A 21,509-nucleotide genomic window follows, 5' to 3' on the forward strand; every position below is an offset into this window, starting at 1 on the left:
ATCGGCGCGCGCTTCTGCCTACGGATAGCCCGCTGCAGATGTATATGCGCAGCGTTCCATGTCTCCTCCGAGCGCGCGAAACCACTCATCCACCGCAGGAGCCTCGATCTGGCTCTGATGCCATGGTGCCAGAACCGGCTGATACCCCAACACACACTGGAAAGGGGTCAGATTAGTAGAGGAATGGCGAAGAGAATTCTGGGCAATCTCCGCCCAGGGGATATACCCCGACCACTCCTCCTGCCGGTCCTGGCAATATGATCTCAGAAACCTACCCACATCCTGGTTCACTCTCTCCACCTGCCCATTACTCTCAGGGTGGAAACCCGAGGTAAGGCTAACGAGACCCCCAAGCGTTCCATGAACGCCCTCCAGACTCTAGAGGTGAATTGGGGACCCCGATCAGACACTATATCCTCGGGTACCCCGTAGTGCTGGAAGACGTGGGTAAACAAAGCCTCATCAGTCTGTAGGGCAGTAGGGAGACCCGGCATTGGGATGAGACGACAGGCTTTAGAGAACTGATCCACAACGACCAGAATGGTGGTATTCCCCTGGGAGGGGGGAAGGTCCGTGACAAAGTCTACCGAGAGGTGAGACCACGGCCGTTGTGGAACGGGAAGGGGTTGTAACTTCCCCCTGGGCAGGTGTCTAGGCGCCTTACACTGAGCGCACACCGAGCAGGAGGAGACATAAACCCTCACGTCCTTAGCCAATGTTGGCCACCAGTACTTTTTGCTAAGACAGTGCACTGTCCGGCCAATACCAGGATGTCCAGAGGACTGGAGGAGTAGGGTCGGTGCGTAACGCCCGCTCGATTTCCGCATCGACCTCCCACACCACCGGTGCCACCAGACAAGACTCTGGCAGTATGGGAGTGGGCTCAATGGACCTCTCCTCTGTGTCATATCGCCGGGACAGGGCTTAGGGGGCGTGCCTGAGCGTTGAGACAGTACAGCCCCAATACCGGCCTCTGACGCGTCCACCTCCACCTGGAACGCTAAAGCGGGATCCGGATGCGCCAGCACCGGAGCAGAGGTGAACAGGTCCTTCAGTTTACCAAACGCCCTGTCCGCCTCAGCTGACCACTGCAAACGGACCGGGCCCCCCTTCAGCAGGTGGTGATGGGAGCTGCTACCTGTCCAAAACCCCGGATAAACCTCTGGTAGTAATTGGCAAAACCCAAAAACCGCTGCACTTCCTTAACCGTGGTTGGAGTCTGCCAATTACACATGGCTGAAACGCGGTCAATCTCCATCTCCACCCCTGACGCGGACAATCGATGGCCCAGGAAGGAGATGGACTCCTGGAAAAACAGACATTTCTCTGCCTTGACATACAAGTCATGCTCCAACAGCCTACCCAACACTCGACGCACCAGGGCTACATGCTCGGCTCGTGTAGAAGGGTAAACTAGTATGTCATCAATATACACTACTACACCCTGCCCATGCAAATCCCAGAAGATCTCGTCCACAAAGGATTGGAAGACTGAAGGAGCATTCATTAACCCGTATGGCATGACGAGATACTCATAGTGACCCGAGGTGGTACTAAATGCTGTCTTCCATTCATCTCCCTCCCTAATGCGCACCAAGTTTTAGGCGCTCCTGAGATCCAGTTTTGTGAAGAAACGTGCTCCGTGTAATGATTCCGTCATACTCGCAATCAGAGGGAGTGGAGAACTGTATTTCACAGTGATCTGATTGAGACTACGGTAATCAATACCGGGCGCAACCCTCCATCCTTCTTCTTCACAAAAAGAAACTTGAGGATGCAGGGGAAGTGGAGGGGCCGTATGTATCCCTGTCTCAGAGACTCGGCTATGTATGTCTCCATAGCCACCTTCTCCTCTTGAGACAGAGGATACACATGACTACGTGGAAGTGCCTGCCTGGAGGTCTATCGCACAATCCCCCTGTCTATGAGGTGGCAATCGCGTCGCCCTAGTCTTGCTGAACACGAGTGCCAAATCCTCATACTCAGGAGTTGCAATTGGTTCGGACTTTCCACCGTGGTCGCCCCTACGGAAACACCTAGACATCGCCCAACACACTGGTCAGACCACTCCTTGAGAGCCCTCTGTTGCCACGAAATGGTGGGGTCATGGGTGATTAACCAAGGAAGCCCCAGCACCACGGGATACGCAGGAGAGTCGATCAGATATAACCGAATGATCTCTTCATGACCCCCCTGCGCCTTCATCTTTAGTGGTGCTGTGACCTCCCTAATCAAACCAGATCCCAACGGACGGCTATCTAGGGCATGAATAGGGAAAGGCACATCTACTGGTAGGAGGGGAATCCCTAACTTAACCCAAAAATTACGATCTATAAAATTCCCAGCTGCGCCTGAATCGACTAGCGCCTTATGCTGGGAATGAGATGCAACCTGGGGAAATACTAAAGGTATACACAGATGAACAACAGAGAACTCTGGGTGAGTTGGGTGCCTACTCACCTGGAATGACTCCCCAGTGCATAACCTGTTGCCTCGATCCTCTGGAGGCCCTCCCCAGCACCGAACCGCAGTGTGTCCTCTACGGCCACAGTTGGTGCAGGGGACGACCTCCCTCCGGATCTCTCTCCTCCTCTCTCTAGCGCCAGCACCCCCGAGCTCCATAGTGCTCGGCTCGGAGGTGCTGGGGGATGGAATGGACGGCCCCAACTCCGGACGTCCGCGGGTAGCCAGCAGGGTATCCAGACGGATTGACATGTCCACCAACTGGTCGAAGGTTAGATTGGTGTCCCTGCAGGCCAACGTCCTCTCGCAGGCTGCACCGATAGTGGTCGATGAGGGCCCTCTCATTCCACCCCGCATCCGCCGCTAGAGTCCGGAAGTCCAGGGCGAACTCCTGTGCGCTCCTCTTCCCCTGTCGGAGGTGGAATAACTTGTATTCCACCTCCGTCTGATAACTTGTATGTGACGTCACTTCCTGTTGAATCTACAGACGTGTTGCTGTGCGTTTTTGTTGCTGTGCGTTTTTGCTGCCAACTTTACTTTATTTTGCTAGCTGACAACTTTATGTTTTTTTGTTTTGTTTTTAATTACCGTTTATATTTTTAGTTTTTCCATCGTAACTTTTTTCCCTCATTCAACTTTTTCACTCCGGACGCTTTATCTGGACATGGTTCGTCAACACCGTCAACAACCGAAGCTAAGTAGCAACATTAACATGATGTCTTCTAATTGCAGTCGCTGTACTCATAATATACAGGAGAACGATCGCCTTCGGCGAAAATAGCTGTGCTACAAGCCCAGCTTCAGACGCAATCGTTAGGCAAGGGTAATTTCAGTGTAGGAAAGGAAGAAACAGCGTCTGTGCCACCAGTAAGTACAGATGGTAACGTTAGTATAAATCCCCCGCACAGTCCCCGCAGCCGGACAACTTTCTCATGGCTTCTGGAGGGAAATGCTGTTGGAATACTCAACCGGTGTCGCTCATTCAACCGACAGAAACCTTCAACCTGTTTTCCCCATTATGTAGCGAGTCGGAGTCTGAGTCTTCTCTTGTCTCTACTCCTCCCGTTACGGGGTCTGAGACGCCGAAGCCTCCCACCATTAGCTCTGACAAATTGAAAACCCTAGTCATTGGCGACTCCATTACCCGCAGTATTAGACTTAAAACGAATCACCCAGCGATCATACACTGTTTACCAGGGGGCAGGGCTACCGACGTTAAGGCTAATCTAAAGTTGGTGCTGGCTAAAACTAAATCTGGCGAGTGTAGAGAGTATAGAGATATTGTTATCCACGTCGGCACCAACGATGTTAGGATGAAACAGTCAGAGGTCACCAAGTGCAACATAGCTTCAGCGTGTAAATTAGCTAGAAAGATGTGTCGGCATCGAGTAATTGTCTCTGGCCCCCTCCCAGTTAGGGGGAGTGACTGAGCTCTACAGCAGAGTCTCAGCACTCAATCGCTGGTTGAAAACTGTTTTCTGCCCCTCCCAAAAGATAGAATTTGTGGATAATTGGCCCTCTTTCTGGGACTCACCCACAAATAGGACCAAGCCTGACCTGCTGAGGAGTGACGGACTCCATCCTAGCTGGAGGGGTGCTCTCATCTTATCTACCAACATAGATGGGGCTCTAACCCCTCTAGACCCACAGTGAAATAGGGTGCAGGCCAGGCAGCAGGATGTTAGCCAACCTGCCAGCTTAGTGGAGTCTGCCAATAGCACAGTCAGTGTAGTCAGCTTAGCCATACCCATTGAGACTGTGTCTGTGCCTCGACCTAGGTTGGGCAGAACTAAACATGGCGGTGTTCACCTTAGCAATCTTATTAGGATAAAGACTTCCTCCATTCCTGCCATTATTGAAAGAGATCGTGATACCTCACATCTCAAAATAGGGTTACTTAATGTTAGATCCCTCACTTCAAAGGCAGTCATAGTCAATGAACTAATCACTGATCATAATCTTGATGTGATTGGCCTGACTGAAACATGGCTTAAGCCTGATGAATTTACTGTGTTAAATGAGGCCTCACCTCCTGGTTACACTAGTGACCATATCCCCCGTGCATCTCGCAAAGGCGGAGGTGTTGCTAATATTTACGATAGCAAATTTCAATTTACAAAAAAAAAATGGCGTTGCGTCTTTTGAGCTTCTAGTCATGAAATCTATGCAGCCTACTCAATCACTTTTTATAGCTACTGTTTACAGGCCTCCTGGGCCATATACAGCGTTCCTCTCTGAGTTTCCTGAATTCCTATCAGACCTTGTAGTTATAGCAGATCATATTCTAATTTTTGGTGATTTTAATATTCACATGGAGAAGTCCACAGACCCACTCCAAAAGTCTTTCGGAGCCATCATCGACTCAGTGGGTTTTGTCCAACATGTCTCTGGACCTACTCATTGCCACAGTCATACTCTGGACCTAGTTTTGTCCCATGGAATAAATGTTGTAGATCTTAATGTTTTTCCACATAATCCTGGACTATCGGACCACCATTTTATTACGTTTGCAATCGCAACAAATAATCTGCTCAGACCCCAACCAAGGAGCATCAAAAGTCGTGCTATAAATTCTCAGACAACACAAAAAATTCCTTGATGCCCTTCCAGACTCCTTCTGCCTACCCAAGGACGTCAGAGGACAAAAATCAGTTAACCACTTAACTGAGGAACTCAATTTAACCTTGCGCAATACCCTAGATGCAGTTGCACCCTTAAAAACGAAAAACATTTGTCATAAGAAACTAGCTCCCTGGTATACAGAAAATACCAGAGCTTTGAAGCAAGCTACCAGGAAATTGGAACGGAAATGGCGCCACACCAAACTGGAAGTCTTCCGACTAGCTTGGAAAGACAGTACCGTGCAGTACCGAAGAGCCCTCACTGCTGCTCGATCATCCTACTTTTCCAACTTAATCGAGGAAAATAAGAACAATCCAAAATTTCTTTTTTGATACTGTTGCAAAGCTAACTAAAAAGCAGCATTCCCCAAGAGAGGATGGCTTTCACTTCAGCAGTAATAAATTCATGAACTTCTTTGAGGAAAAGATCATGACCATTAGAAAGCAAATTACGGACTCCTCTTTGAATCTGCGTATTCCTCCAGGGCTTAGCTGTCCTGGATCTGCACAGCTCTGCGAGGGCCTGGGATCGGAGAGACACTTAAGTGTTTTAGTACTATATCTCTTGACACAATGATGAAAATAATCATGGCCTCAAAACCTTCAAGCTGCATACTGGATCCCATTCCTACTAAACTGCTGAAGGAGCTGCTTCCTGTGCTTGGCCCTCCTATGTTGAACATAATAAACAGCTCTCTATCCACCGGATGTGTACCAAACTCACTAAAAGTGGCAGTGATAAAGCCTCTCTTGAAAAAGCCTAACCTTGACCCGGAAAATATAAAAACTATCGGCCTATATCGAATCTTCCATTCCTCTCAAAAATTTTAGAAAAAGCTGTTGCGCAGCAACTCACTGCCTTTCTGAAGACAAACAATGTATACGAAATGCTTCAGTCTGGTTTTAGACCCCATCATAGCACTGAGACTGCACTTGTGAAGGTGGTAAATGACCTTTTAATGGCGTCAGACCGAGGCTCTGCATCTGTCCTCGTGCTACTAGACCTGCTTTGGCAGAGTGGGTGGGGTTATATCCTTCCTGTTTGGCCCTGTCCGGGGGTTTCTTCGGATGGGGCCACAGTGTCTCCGGACCGCTCCTGTCTCAGCCTCCAGTATTTATGCTGCAGTAGTTTATGTGTCGGGGGGTTGGGGTCAGTTGGTTATACCTAGAGTACTTCTCCTGTCTTATCCAGTGTCCTGTGTGAATTTAAGTATACTCTCTCTAATTCTCTCGTTCTCTCTTTCTCTCTGAGAACCTGAGCCCTGGGACCATACGTCGGGACTATCGGGCATGCTGACACCTTGCTGTCCCCAGTCCGCCTGGCTTTGCTGCTGTTCCAGTTTCAACTGTTCTGCCTGCGGTTACGAAACCCCTACCTGTCCCAGACCTGCTGTTTTCGACTCTTAATGATCGGATATGAATTGCCAACTGAGAGACCTGAGCCCTAGGACCATACGTCGGGACTGCCGGCCGTGGTGACTCCTTGCTGTCCCCAGTCCGCCTGGCCTTGCTGCTATTCCAGTTTCAACTGTTCTGCCTGCGGTTATGGAACCCCTACCTGTCCCAGACCTGCTGTTTTTAAACTCTTAATGATCGGCTATGAAAAGCCAACTGAGATTTATTCCTGATTATTATTTGACCATGCTTGTCACTTATGAACATTTTTGAACATCTTGGCATGGTTCTGTTATAATCTCCACCCGGCACAGCCAGAAGAGGACTGGCCACCCTCATAGCCTGGTTCCTCTCTAGGTTTCTTCCTAGGTTTTGGCCTTTCTAGGGAGTTTTTCCTAGCCACCGTGCTTCTACACCTGCATTACTAGCTGTTTGGGGTTTTAGGCTGGGTTTCTGTACAGCACTTCGAGATATCAGCTGATGTATGAAGGGCTATATAAAATAAAATTGATTGATTGATTGATTGAACAGACGCTCCCCCGCCGCTTTACCCTCTGGGGGATGATCGAAAACAGCCCTGAAGCGGCGGGAGAACTCTGCGTAGCTGATGGTGGCGGCGTCTATTCCCCTCCATTCGGCATTGGCCCACTCCAAAGCCTTGCCGGAGAGACAGGAGATGAGGGCGGAAACGCTCTCGTATCCCGAGGGCGCCGGGTGTATGGTTGCCAGGTAGAGTTCCACCTGAAGGAGGAACCCCTGACACCCGGCTGCGGTGCCATCATATGCCCTCGGGAGCGAGAGCCGAATCCCACTGGACTCCGGAGCTGGTATGATGGGGCTGGCCGATGGTGGTGGTAAGGTAGGAGGAGGTGTGGGCAGGCCTTCTCTTTCCCATCGGCGCAGAGTGTCCATGACGCCTTGCATGGCGGAGCCGAGTCGCTGGATCATGGCGTCCTGGCTGCTGACCCGATCCTCCAGTGACTCGGTCACCGCCGCTGCTCCTGCTGACTCCATAGGTGGTGTGTTATTCTGTCATGGTGCTGATGTGGATGCGGTGGTGAAGTCAAGCGCAGGACACAGAGGAATAAGTCAAGACGACTTTACTAATCACCTCTATAGGTACACACAAATAAACGACCTCAAAAACACAAGAGGCGAAACAAATACGCGAGTGCGTAAAATCACACGAAATGCCAAGGTACCGAACCTATACATACATGACAGGCGGACAATAACACACAAAATACAAACATAACATAGGGGAACTTATAGGTGACATAATCAATACAGAATACGAAACAGGTGTACTAACTAGACATGACAAAACAAACATCGAAAACATCAAACGGTAGTAGCTAGTACTCCGGGGACGACGAACGCCGAAGCCTGCCCGAGCAAGGACAATAATTTTAATGGTAGGTTTATTTGAACAGTGAGAGACAGAATAACAACAAACAAATCCAGAAAAACGCATGTCGAAAATGTTATAAATTGATTTGCATTTTAATGAGGGAAATAAGTATTTGACCCCCTCTCAATCAGAAAGATTTCTGGCTCCCAGGTGTCTTTTATACAGGTAACGAGCTGAGATTAGGAGCATACTCTTAAAGGGGAGTGCTCCTAATCTCAGCTTGTTACCTGTATAAAAGACACCTGTCCACAGAAGCAATCAATCAATCAGATTCCAAACTCTCCACCATGGCCAAGACCAAAGAGCTCTCCAAGGATGTCAGGGACAAGATTGTAGACCTACACAAGGCTGGAATGGGCTACAAGACCATCTCCAAGCAGCTTGGTGAGAAGGTGACAACAATTGGTGCGATTATTCGCAAATGGAAGAAACACAAAAGAACTGTCAATCTCCCTCGGCCTGGGGTTCCATGCAAGATCTCACCTTGTGGAGTTGCAATGATCATGAGAATGGTGAGGAATCAGCCCAGAACTACACAGGAGGATCTTGTCAATGATCTCAAGGCAACTGGGACCATAGTCACCAAGAAAACAATTGGTAACACACTACGCCGTGAAGGACTGAAATCCTGCAGCACCCGCAAGATCCCCCTGCTCAAGAAAGCACATAGACAGGCCCGTCTGAAGTTTGCCAATGAACATCTGAATGATTTAGAGGACAACTGGGTGAAAGTGTTGTGGTCAGATGAGACCAAAACCGAGCTCTTTGGTATCAACTCAACTTGCCGTGTTTGGAGGAGGAGGAATGCTGCCTATGACCCCAAGAACACCATCCCCACCGTCAAACATGGAGGTGGAAACATTATGCTTTGGGGTTGTTTTTCTGCTTTCTCCTTCCCTCAGCCAGGGCATTGAAAATGGGTCGTGGATGGATATTCCAGCATGACAATGACCCAAAACACACGGCCAAGGCAACAAAGGAGTGGCTCAAGAAGAAGCACATTAAGGTCCCGGAGTGGCCTAGCTAGTCTCCAGACCTAAATCCCATAGAAAATCTGTGGAGGGAGCTGACGGTTCGAGTTGCCAAACGTCAGGCTCGAAACCTTAATGACTTGGAGAAGATCTGCAAAGAGGAGTGGAACAAAATCCCTCCTGAGATGTGTGCAAACCTGGTGGCCAACTACAAGAAACGTCTGACCTCTGTGATTGCCAACAAGGGTTTTGCCACCAAGTACTAAGTAATGGTTTGCAGAGGGGTCAAATACTTATTTCCCTCATTAAAATGAAAATCAATTTATAACATTTTTTACATGAGTTTTTCTGGATTTTTTTGTTGTTATTCTGTCTCTCACTGTTCAAATAAACCTACCATTAAAATTATAGACTGATCATGTCTTTGTCAGTGGGCAAACGTACAAAATCAACAGGGGATCAAATACATTTTTCCCTCACTGTATGGATTATGTCATGTTTCATGTGGACCCCAGGAAGTGAAGCTGATGCTTTTACAGCGGCTAATGGGGATCCTAATGAATACCAAATACCAAATCACCAACCATACACCCTGAAAATGAAGAAATAGCAGAGCTCTCCCTCTGTGTCCCAACCCCCCATACACCCTGAAAATGAAGAACAATCTCCCTCTGTGCCTCAGCTCCTTAGTTAGCAGCTTCACTAGACCTCCCAGTGTATCCCATACAGCCCCTTAGGTCGTGTAGCTTCTCCCAGTGTATCCCATGCAGCCCCTTAGGTCGTGTAGCTTCTCCCAGTGTATCCCATGCAGCCCCTTAGGTCGTGTAGCTTCTCCCAGTGTATCCCATGCAGCCCCTTAGGTCGTGTAGCTTCTCCCAGTGTATCCCATGCAGCCCCTTAGGTCTTGTAGCTTCTCCCAGTGTATCCCATGCAGCCCCTTAGGTCTTGCAGCTTCTCCCAGTGTATCCCATGCAGCCCCCTAGGTATTGCAGCTCCTCCCAGTGTATCCCATGCAGCCCCTTAGGTCTTGCAGCTTCTCCCAGTGTATCCCATACAGCCCCATATGTCTTGCAGCTTCATTAGCTAGTCTTCATCTACTCTATCCAATCAGACCATAGTGTTTAGTAGAGACCCTCCGTCATTTACTCTGATCCCTCAACAACCTCTGTTTCCTTCTTTCTTCTTCTCCAAGGCCTACTACCTTATGTTTCTTTACCTAACCCATCTAACCCATCTAACCCACCTAACCCATCTAACCCACCTAACCCATCTAACCCACCTAACCCATCTAACCCACCTAACCCACCTAACCCATCTAACCCACCTAACCCATCTAACCCATCTAACCCACCTAACCCATCTAACCCACCTAACCCACCTAACCCACCTAACCCATCTAACCCACCTAACCCATCTAACCCACCTAACCCATCTAACCCATCTAACCCATCTAACCCACCTAACCCATCTAACCCATCTAACCCACCTAACCCATCTAACCCACCTAACCCACCTAACCCATCTAACCCACCTAACCCACCTAACCCATCTAACCCACCTAACCCATCTAACCCACTTAACCCACCTAATCCATCTAACCCACCTAACCCACCTAACCCACTTAACCCATCTAACCCACCTAATCCATCTAACCCACCTAACCCACTTAACCCACCTAATCCATCTAACCCATCTAACCCACCTAACCCACTTAACCCATCTAACCCACCTAATCCATCTAACCCACCTAACCCACCTAATCCATCTAACCCATCTAACCCACCTAACCCACCTAACCCATCTAACCCATCTAACCCACCTAACCCATCTAACCCACCTAACCCACCTAACCCATCTAACCCATCTAACCCATCTAACCCACCTAACCCACCTAACCCATCTAACCCATCTAACCCACCTAACCCATCTAACCCACCTAACCCACCTAACCCATCTAACCCACCTAACCCACCTAACCCATCTAACCCACCTAACCCATCTAACCCACCTAACCCACCTAATCCATCTAACCCACCTAACCCACCTAACCCACTTAACCCATCTAATCCACCTAACCCATCTAACCCACTTAACCCATCTAACCCACCTAACCCATCTAACCCATCTAACCCACCTAACCCATCTAACCCACCTAACCCACCTAACCCACTTAACCCATCTAACCCACCTAATCCATCTAACCCACCTAACCCACTTAACCCACCTAACCCATCTAACCCACCTAACCCACTTAACCCATCTAACCCATCTAACCCACCTAATCCATCTAACCCACCTAACCCACCTAATCCATCTAACCAATCTAACCCATCTAACCCACCTAACCCATCTAACCCACTTAACCCATCTAATCCACCTAACCCATCTAACCCACTTAACCCATCTAACCCACCTAACCCATCTAACCCACTTAACCCATCTAACCCATCTAAACCATCTAACCCATCTAAACCATCTAACCCACCTAACCCACCTAATCCATCTAACCCACCTAACCCACCTAATCCATCTAACCAATCTAACCCATCTAACCCACCTAACCCATCTAACCCACTTAACCCATCTAATCCACCTAATCCATCTAACCAATCTAACCCATCTAACCCACCTAACCCATCTAACCCACTTAACCCATCTAACCCATCTAAACCATCTAACCCATCTAAACCATCTAACCCACCTAACCCACCTAACCCATCTAACCCACTTAACCCATCTAACCCATCTAAACCATCTAACCCATCTAAACCATCTAACCCACCTAACCCACCTAACCCATCTAACCCACCTAACCCATCTAACCCATCTAACCCATATTTAATTTTGTCCTTCTGTGTTCTTTCATATTTAATTCTTATAAATGTTATGTTTATGCATGTTAGGGTGAAAAGGAGTATCTAAGAGCTAGGCTGAATTGGTTGATGTCATGTCATCAGCTTCAGTATGAGTTGGGAACTATTTTAACATGGGTTTGCACAGTCAGTCATGGATTTACATTTGAGTCATTTAGCAGACACTCTTATCCAGAGATATGTACTGTATCTATACTGAACAAAAATATAAACACAACATGCAACAATTTCAAAGATTTGACTGAGTTATAGTTCATATAAGGAAATCAGTAAATTGAAATAAATGCATTAGGCCCTAATCTATGGATTTCACATGACTGGGAATACATATATGCATCTGTTGGTCACAGATACAGTGGGGGAAAAAAGTATTTAGTCAGCCACCAATTGTGCAGGTTCTCCCACTTAAAAAGATGAGAGAGGCCTGTAATTTTCATCATAGGTACACATCAACTATGACAGACAAAATGAGAAAAGAAAATCCAGAAAATCACATTGTAGGATTTTTAATGAATTTATTTGCAAATTATGGTGGAAACTAAGTATTTGGTCAATAACAAAAGTTTCTCAATACTTTGTTATATACCCATTGTTGGCAATGACACAGGTCAAACATTTTCTGTAAGTCTTCACAAGGTTTTCACACACTGTTGCTGGTATTTTGGCCCATTCCTCCATGCAGATCTCCTCTAGAGCAGTGATGTTTTGGGGCTGTCGCTGGGCAACACGGACTTTCAACTCCCTCCAAAGATTTTCTATGGGGTTGAGATCTGGAGACTGGCTAGGCCACTCCAGGACCTTGAAATGCTTCTTACGAAGCCACTCCTTCGTTGCCCGGGCGGTGTGTTTGGGATCATTGTCATGCTGAAAGACCCAGCGACGTTTCATCTTCAATGCCCTTGCTGATGGAAGGAGGTTTTCACTCAAAATCTCACAATACATGGCCCCATTCATTCTTTCCTTTACACGGATCAGTCGTCCTGGTCCCTTTGCAGAAAAACAGCCCCAAAGCATGATGTTTCCACCCCCCATGCTTCACAGTAGGTATGGTGTTCTTTGGATGCAACTCAGCATTCTTTGTCCTCCAAACACGACGAGTTGAGTTTTTACCAAAAAGTTATATTTGGGTTTCATCTGACCATATGACATTCTCCCAATCCTCTTCTGGATCATCCAAATGCACTCTAGCAAACTTCAGACGGGCCTGGACATGTACTGGCTTAAGCATGGGGACACATCTTGCACTGCAGTATTTGAGTCCCTGGCGGCGTAGTGTGTTACTGATGGTAGGCTTTGTTACTTTGGCCCCAGCTCTCTGCAGGTCATTCACTAGGTCCCCCCGTGTGGTTCTGGGATTTTTGCTCACCGTTCTTGTGATCATTTTGACCCCACGGGGTGAGATCTTGCTTCGAGGGAGATTATCAGTGGTCTTGTATGTCTTCCATTTCCTAATAATTGCTCCCACAGTTGATTTCTTCAAACCAAGCTGCTTACCTATTGCAGATTCAGTCTTCCCAGCCTGGTGCAGGTCTACAATTTTGTTTCTGGTGTCCTTTGACAGCTCTTTGGTCTTGGCCATAGTGGAGTTTGGAGTGTGACTGTTTGAGGTTGTGGACAGGTGTCTTTTATACTGATAACAAGTTCAAACAGGTGCCATTAATACAGGTAACGAGTGGAGGACAGAGGAGCCTCTTAAAGAAGAAGTTACAGGTCTGTGAGAGCCAGAAATCTTGCTTGTTTGTAGGTGACCAAATACTTATTTTCCACCATAATTTGCAAATAAATTCATTAAAAATCCTACAATGTGATTTTCTGGAGAAAAAAAATCTCACTTTGTCTGTCATAGTTGACGTGTACCTATGATGAAAATTACAGGCCTCTCTCATCTTTTTAAGTGGGAGAACTTGCACAATTGGTGGCTGACTAAATACTTTTTTCCCCCACTGTACCTTAACAAAAAAAGGTAGGGGCGTGGATCAGAAAACCAGTCAGTATCTGGTGTAACCACCATTTGCCTCATGCAGTGCGACACAACTCCTTCGCATAGAGTTGATCAGGCTGTTGATTGTGGCCTGTAGAATGTTGTCCTACTCCTCTTCAATGGCTGTGCGAAGTTGCTAGATATTGGTGAGAACTGGAACACACTGTCGTACACGTTGATCCAGAGCATCCCAAACGTGCTCAATGGGTGACATGTCTGGTGAGTATGCAGGCCATGGAAAAACTGTAACATTTTCAGCTTCCAGGAATTGTGTACAGATCCTTGCGACCATAGGGCCGTGCATTATCATGATGCTGAAACATGAGGTGATGGCTGCGGATGAATGGCACGACAAGGCCTCAGGATCTTCAAATTGCCATAGATAAAATGCAATTGTGTTCATCGTCCGTAGCTTATGCCTGCCCGTACCATAACCCCACCGCCACCATGGGGCACTCTGTTCTCAACACTGACATCAGCAAACCGCTCGCCCACACGACGCCACACACGTGTTCTGCGGTTGTGAGGCCGGTTGGACGTACTGCCAAATTCTCTAAAACAACGTTTTATGGTAGAGAGGTGCACCTGTGTAATGATCATGCTGTTTAATCAGGTTCATTATATGCCACATCTGTCAGGTGAATGGATTATCTTGGCAAAGGAGAAATGTTAACTAACAGGGATGTAAACAAATTTGTGGCTAACAATTTTGAGAAATAAGCTATTTGTGCATATGGACAATTTCTGGGATGTTTTATTTCAGCTCATGAAACATGGAACCATCACTTTACATGTTGCGTTTATATTTTTGTTCAGTATATATTTATATATATGGTTCTGAGTTATGAAGGACATGGAAACCTATCAAACACTAGCCCTAAATTACTACCCAGTCCCAGACCCCTGACCTCTAACCTCTAACCTCTAACCTCTTCTTGGGAATGTCAGCTCTACACGCTTCTGGGCTGAATTACTGGATGCCAAATAGATTTCAAACCAACACTGACTGCTATGTCTGCAAATCATTGGAGGTAGAGGCCAGAGCCATTTATAGACATCCTGTGTATGTGTATGGCTCTGGTATTTGAAAGTACTCATACTGTAAGTGTACGGCTCTGGAATGGGAAAGTACTCATACGTAAGTGTACGGCTCTGGAATGGAAAAGTACTCAAACGTAAGTGTACGGCTCTGGAATGGGAAAGTACTCATACTGTAAGTGTACAGCTCTGGAATGGGAAAGTACTAATACTGTATGTGTACAGCTCTGGAATAGGAAAGTACTCATACTGTAAGTGTACATCTCTGGAATGGGAAAGTACTCATACTGTAAGTGTACGGCTCTGGAATGGGAAAGTACGCATACTGTAAGTGTACGGCTCTGGAATGGGAAAGTACTCATACTGTAAGTGTACATCAACATTTATTTTACTCATTTGCACCCCAGTATCTCTATTTGCACATCATCTCTTGCTCATCTATCATTCCAGTGTTAATACTAATTGTAATTATTTTGCACTATAGCCTATTTATTGCCTTACCTCCATAACTTGCTACATTTGCACACACTGTATATATATTTATTTCTGTTGTATTTTTGACTTTGTTTTGTTTTACCCCATATGTAACTCTGTGTTGTTGTTTTTATCGCACTGCTTTGCTTTATCTTGGCCAGGTCGCAGTTGTAAATGAGAACTTGTTCTCAACTGGTTTACCTGGTTAAATAAAGGTGAAATAAAATAAAAACATCTCTGGTATGGGAAAGTACTCATACTGTATGTGTACGGCTCTGGAATGGGAAAGTACTCATACTGTAAGTGTACGGCTCTGGAATGAGAAAGTACTCATACTGTAAGTGTACGGCTCTGGTATGGGAATGTACTCATACTGTAAGTGTACGGCTCTGGTATGGGAAAGTACTCATACTGTAAGTGTCTAATACTTATTATGCTTGTTTAAAGTTAACTACAGGGTCATTTAGTAACACAAGCCTGTGTGATGTCTCAATCAGGGCTGGGATCAATTCCATTTCAATTTAGTCAATTCTGGAATTACGCTGAAATTCCAATCCAATTTTCCTCATTGCTTTTCAACTAATTTCAATTAAATATGTTGAAAAATACAAGAGTAAGAAAAAGAAGAAAATAAACTATTTTAAATGAAATTGACCCCAACTGATTTGAAATGGAACTGACCTTAACCCTGGTGTCTTATTGGTGTTTCAGAGCCTTCCGTCAACTGAAATTTCAATTTTCCTAATTGTTTTTCAAGGAATTGGAATGTCAGTTTACTTCATGAATTTAATGTATTGAAATTGAATTGGATATTGGAAGTTTCTTATTGGTGTTTCAGAGCCTTCCATCAGCTCGTCGGACCACATCACGCTGCCCAGTGATCACCACAGCCTGCCCCTCACCCTGCAGTGCAACTTAACTGCAGCCCATGGTGCCCATATCGAGAGCTTCTGGATGAAGAATGGGGAGGAGATCGAAGAGACCCGCGGAGAGAGAGCCAACACTGAGTACTAGTAGGTCCCTATCTATAACCCATAACCCTAACCTTAACCCTAACCCTGACCTTAACTCTAACTCTAACCTTAACCTTAACCCTAACTCTAACCTTAACCCTAACCTTAACTCTAACCCTAACCTTAACCCTAACCTTAACCCTAACCTTAACTCTAACCTTAACCCTAACCCTAACCTTAACTCTAACCCAAACCCTAACCTTAACCCTAACCTTAACCCTAACCTTAACTCTAACCCTAACCTTAACCCTAACCTTAACCCTAACTCTAACCTTAACTCTAACTCTAACCTTAACCCTAACTCTAACCTTAACTCTAACTCTAACCTTAACCCTAACTCTAACCTTAACCCTAACCCTAACCTTAACTCTAACCCTAACCTTAACTCTAACCCTAACCTTAACCCTAACCTTAACTCTAACCTTAACCCTAACCTTAACCCTAACCTTAACTCTAACCTTAACCCTAACTCTAACCTTAACTCTAACCTTAACCCTAACCCTAACCTTAATCCTAACCTTAACTCTAACCTTAACCTTAACCCTAACCTTAACCTTAACTCTAACCTTAACCCTAACCCTAACCTTAACTCTAACCTTAACTCTAACCTTAACCCTAACCCTAACCTTAACCTTAACCTTAACCTTAACCCTAACCCTAACTCTAACCTCTAACCCTAACCCTAACCCTAACCCTTACCTTAACTCTAACCTTAATCCTAACCCTAACCCTAACCTTAACCCTAACCCTAACTCTAACCTTAACTTTCCATATTAGATCTTATTGGGTGTGATATTAGATCTTATTGGGTGTGATATTAGATCTTATTGGGTGTGATATTAGATCTTATTGGGTGTGATATTAGATCTTATTGGGTGTGATATTCAAGGGTTTTCTCTTTCATATAGAGAGGGGTGAGAACAATTTAACTGTAGAACAACAACAGGCTTTAAAAAGGCTGAGACATAATCAAGATATAGTTATTAAACTTGCAGACAAGGGATTTAAAATAGTGATAATGGATCAAACTTCGACACCTCATAGAGGCTAATAGACAATTGAAACTCAAAGTATGAGTGTGTAAAGTGTTGTATATGATTGAGTGTGTAAAGTGTTGTATATGATTTAGTGTGTAAAGTGTTGTATATGATTTAGTGTGTAAAGTGTTGTATATGATTGAGTTCGTAAAGTGTTGTATATGATTGAGTTGGTAAAGTGTCCTGCATCGGTAGAGCAGATAAACTGACAGAGTTGTATGTGCACTTCCGCACACATGGTAGGGAGTTGAACAATAGCAGGCCTTGAGTCTGGTGGTCCAAGGCCCCGAGGCTGCCCTCAGAATGGCGGTGGATGCAAAGGTTGGGGACCACGGTCCCTAACAGCCTCAATGACATAGAATAAACGTTTCTCGGACTACGATGGTTTGATGTAATGACACTGGGGGAGTTGATGATGGACCCAATACCTTCCATTTTTTAAATGATTTATTAAAACCTATTTGGAGGGGATGGGAGATTGCCTTGCAGGTTTTACCGTGTGTGTTCTTGTGAGACATAAGGGACATAATATGGCACTTATGCTAATTATTTGTTCTTCAGTTTCTTTAAACTATTTTCCGTGTTAAATATAGCACTTCTGATGTTTTATTTAGCATGGTTTTGCCTTGTGAGATATGGGGGGAGGGGGGGGGGGAGCATAAGGCACTTATCTGTCTTCCTATTTTCTTATTAGATGTAATAAAGCACTTATTGGTTAATAAAGTAGATGGGTTGGACCCTCTTGTCTCTCCCCCAGTGTAGGAACTTAAAAATATTTTTTTATGATGGCTTGGGGGCTTGGAGCACCCTTTGCAATCCTCTCCCTGAACTTCCCCCCTCAGACCTATTTAGTATTGTGTTGAGGATCCCCGCATGTCACGAGGGAGACAGGGGTTCATTTCTCTGATGGGGAGGGTTGAACATATAAGTGTTGATTAACATTGAAAAGATCCTCTCTACTGTGTTGGATTTCTGGGGCTTTCTTGATGTTTGTTTTGTGTAAATCCAGCCTGAAGAAGCCCCGAGGAGAGGATGCAGGGGAGTACATGTGTGTCTACACCGTCAATATGGACCCGCCTGCTAACGCCACCATCGAGATTAAAGGTATCGACCTATCTGTAACCCTCTGTTAACATAACATAGTGTTGTATGGGGTTAGCCACACCATCGAGATTAAAGGTACGACCTATCTGTAACCCTCTGTTAACATAACATAGTGTTGTATGGGGTTAGCCACACCATCGAGATTAAAGGTACGACCTATCTGTAACCCTCTGTTAACATAACATAGTGTTGTATGGGGTTAGCCACACCATCGGAGATTAAAGGTACGACTATCTGTAACCCTCTGTTAACATAACATAGTGTTGTATGGGGTTAGCCACACCATCGAGATTAAAGGTACGACCTATCTGTAACCCTCTGTTAACATAACATAGTGTTGTATGGGGTTAGCCACACCATCGAGATTAAAGGTACAGTACGACTCCCACCCACCAGTGTTGAATGGGAATGGATATGATTGATCCTAGACTGATGCATCATTCCAAGGCGCTATGATGACCTAATATGACGCCCAAGGCCACATATATGTGAAGGTGGTAAATGACCTTTTAATGGCGTCAGACCGAGGCTCTGCATCTGTCCTCGTGCTACTAGACCTTAGTGCTGCCTTTGACACCATCGATCACCACATTCTTTTGGAGAGACTGGAAACCCAAATTGGTCTACACGGACAAGTTCTGGCCTGGTTTAGATCTTACCTGTCGGAAAGATATCAGTTTGTCTCTGTGAATGGTCTGTCCTCCGACAAATCAACTGTACATTTCGGTGTTCCTCAAGGTTCCGTTTTAGGACCACTATTGTTTTCACTATATATTTTACCTCTTGGGGATGTTATTCGAAAACATAATGTTAACTTTCACTGCTATGCGGATGACACACAGCTGTACATTTCAATGAAACATGGTGAAGCCCCAAAATTGCCCTCGCTAGAAGCCTGTGTTTCAGACATAAGGAAGTGGATGGCTGAAAACGTTCTACTTTTAAACTCGGACAAAACAGAGATGCTTGTTCTAGGTCCCAAGAAACAAAGAGATCTTCTGTTAAATCTGACAATTCATCTTGATGGTTGTAAAGTCGTCTCAAATAAAACTGTGAAGGACCTCGGCGTTACTCTTGACCCTGATCTCTCTTTTGACGAACATATCAAGACTGTTTCAAGGACAGCTTTTTTCCATCTACGTAACATTGCAAAAAATCAGAAATTTTCTGTCCAAAAATGATGCAGAAAAATTAATCCATGCATTTGTTACTTCTAGGTTAGACTACTGCAATGCTCTACTTTCCGGCTACCGGATAAAGCACTAAATAAACTTCAGTTAGTGCTAAATACGGCTGCTAGAATCCTGACTAGAACCAAGAAATTTGATCATATTACTCCAGTGCTAGCTTCCCTACACTGGCTTCCCTGTTAAGGCAAGGGCTGATTTCAAGGTTTTACTGTTAACCTATAAAGCGTTACATGGGCTTGCTCCTACAGTGGGGAAAAAAAAGTATTTAGTCAGCCACCAATTGTGCAAGTTCTCCCACTTAAAAAGATGAGAGGCCTGTAATTTTCTATCATAGGTACACGTCAACTATGACAGACAAATTGAGAAAAGAAAATCCAGAAAATCACATTGTAGGATTTTTAATGAATTTATTTGCAAATTATGGTGGAAAATAAGTATTTGGTCACCCACAAACAAGCAAGATTTCTGGCTATCACAGACCTGTAACTTCTTCTTTAAGAGGCTCCTCTGTCCTCCACGTTACCTGTATTAATGGCACCTGTTTGAACTTGTTATCAGTATAAAAGACACCTGTCCACAACCTCAAACAGTCACACTCCAAACTCCACTATGGCCAAGACCAAATAGCTGTCAAAGGACACCAGAAACAAAATTGTAGACCTGCACCAGGCTGGGAAGACTGAATCTGCAATAGGTAAGCAGCTTGGTTTGAAGAAATCAACTGTGGGAGCAATTATTAGGAAATGGAAGACATACAAGACCACTGATAATCTCCTTCGATCTGGGGCTCCACGCAAGATCTCACCCCGTGGGGTCAAAATGATAACAAGAACGGTGAGCAAAAATCCCAGAACCACACGGGGGGCCTAGTGAATGACCTGCAGAGAGCTGGGACCAAAGTAACAAAGCCTACCATCAGTAACACACTACGCCGCCAGGGACTCAAATCCTGCAGTGCTAGACATGTCCCCCTGCTTAAGCCAGTACATGTCCAGGCCCGTCTGAAGTTTGCTAGAGTGCATCCGGAAGAGGATTGGGAGAATGTCATATGGTCAGATGAAACCAAAATAGAACTTTTTGGTAAAAAACTCAACTCGTCGTGTTTGGAGGACAAAGAATGCTGAGTTGCATCCAAAGAACACCATACCTACTGTGAAGCATGGGAGTGAAAACATCATACTTTGGGGCTGTTTTTCTGCAAAGGGACCAGGACGACTGATCCGTGTAAAGGAAAGAATGAATGGGGCCATGTATCGTGAGATTTTGAGGTGAAAACCTCCTTCCATCAGCAAGGGCATTGAAGATGAAACGTGGCTGGGTCTTTTCAGCATGACAATGATCCCAAACACACCGCCCAGGCAACGAAGGAGTGGCTTCGTGAAGAAGCATTTCAAGGTCCTGGAGTCTCGAGATCTCAACCCCATAGAAAATCTTTGGAGGGAGTTGAAAGTTCGTGTTGCCCAGCGACAGCCCCAAAACATCACTGCTCTAGAGGAGATCTGCATGGAGGAATGGGCCAAAATACCAGCAACAGTGTGTGAAAACCTTGTGAAGACTTACAGAAAACGTTTGACCTGTGTCATTGCCAACAAAGGGTATATAACAAAGTACTGAGAAACTTTTGTTATTGACCAAATACATATTTTCCACCATAATTTGCAAATAAATTCATTAAAAATCCTACAATGTGATTTTCTGGATTTTTTCTCTCTCATTTTGTCTGTCATAGTTGACGTGTACCTATGATGAAAATTACAGGCCTCTCTCATCTTTTTAAGTGGGAGAACTTGCACAATTGGTGGCTGACTAAATACTTTTTTTCCCCACTGTACCTATCTTTCCGAGTTGGTCCTGCCGTACATACCAATACGTACGCTACGGTCACAAGACGCAGGCCTCCTAATTGTCCCTTGAGAATTTCTAAGCAAACAGCGGGAG

The 21,509-nt window shown here is 45.4% G+C and overlaps 1 pseudogene; it reads left to right on the top strand.

Moving 5' to 3' along the window:
* Positions 1-18,395, top strand: part of LOC123490408 — a 31,947-nt pseudogene extending 13,552 nt beyond the window's left edge.
* The last annotated feature ends 3,114 nt before the right edge of the window (positions 18,396-21,509 follow it).

This window comes from Coregonus clupeaformis, unplaced genomic scaffold (assembly GCF_020615455.1).
Source record: "Coregonus clupeaformis isolate EN_2021a unplaced genomic scaffold, ASM2061545v1 scaf3862, whole genome shotgun sequence".
Lineage (NCBI taxonomy): Eukaryota > Metazoa > Chordata > Actinopteri > Salmoniformes > Salmonidae > Coregonus > Coregonus clupeaformis.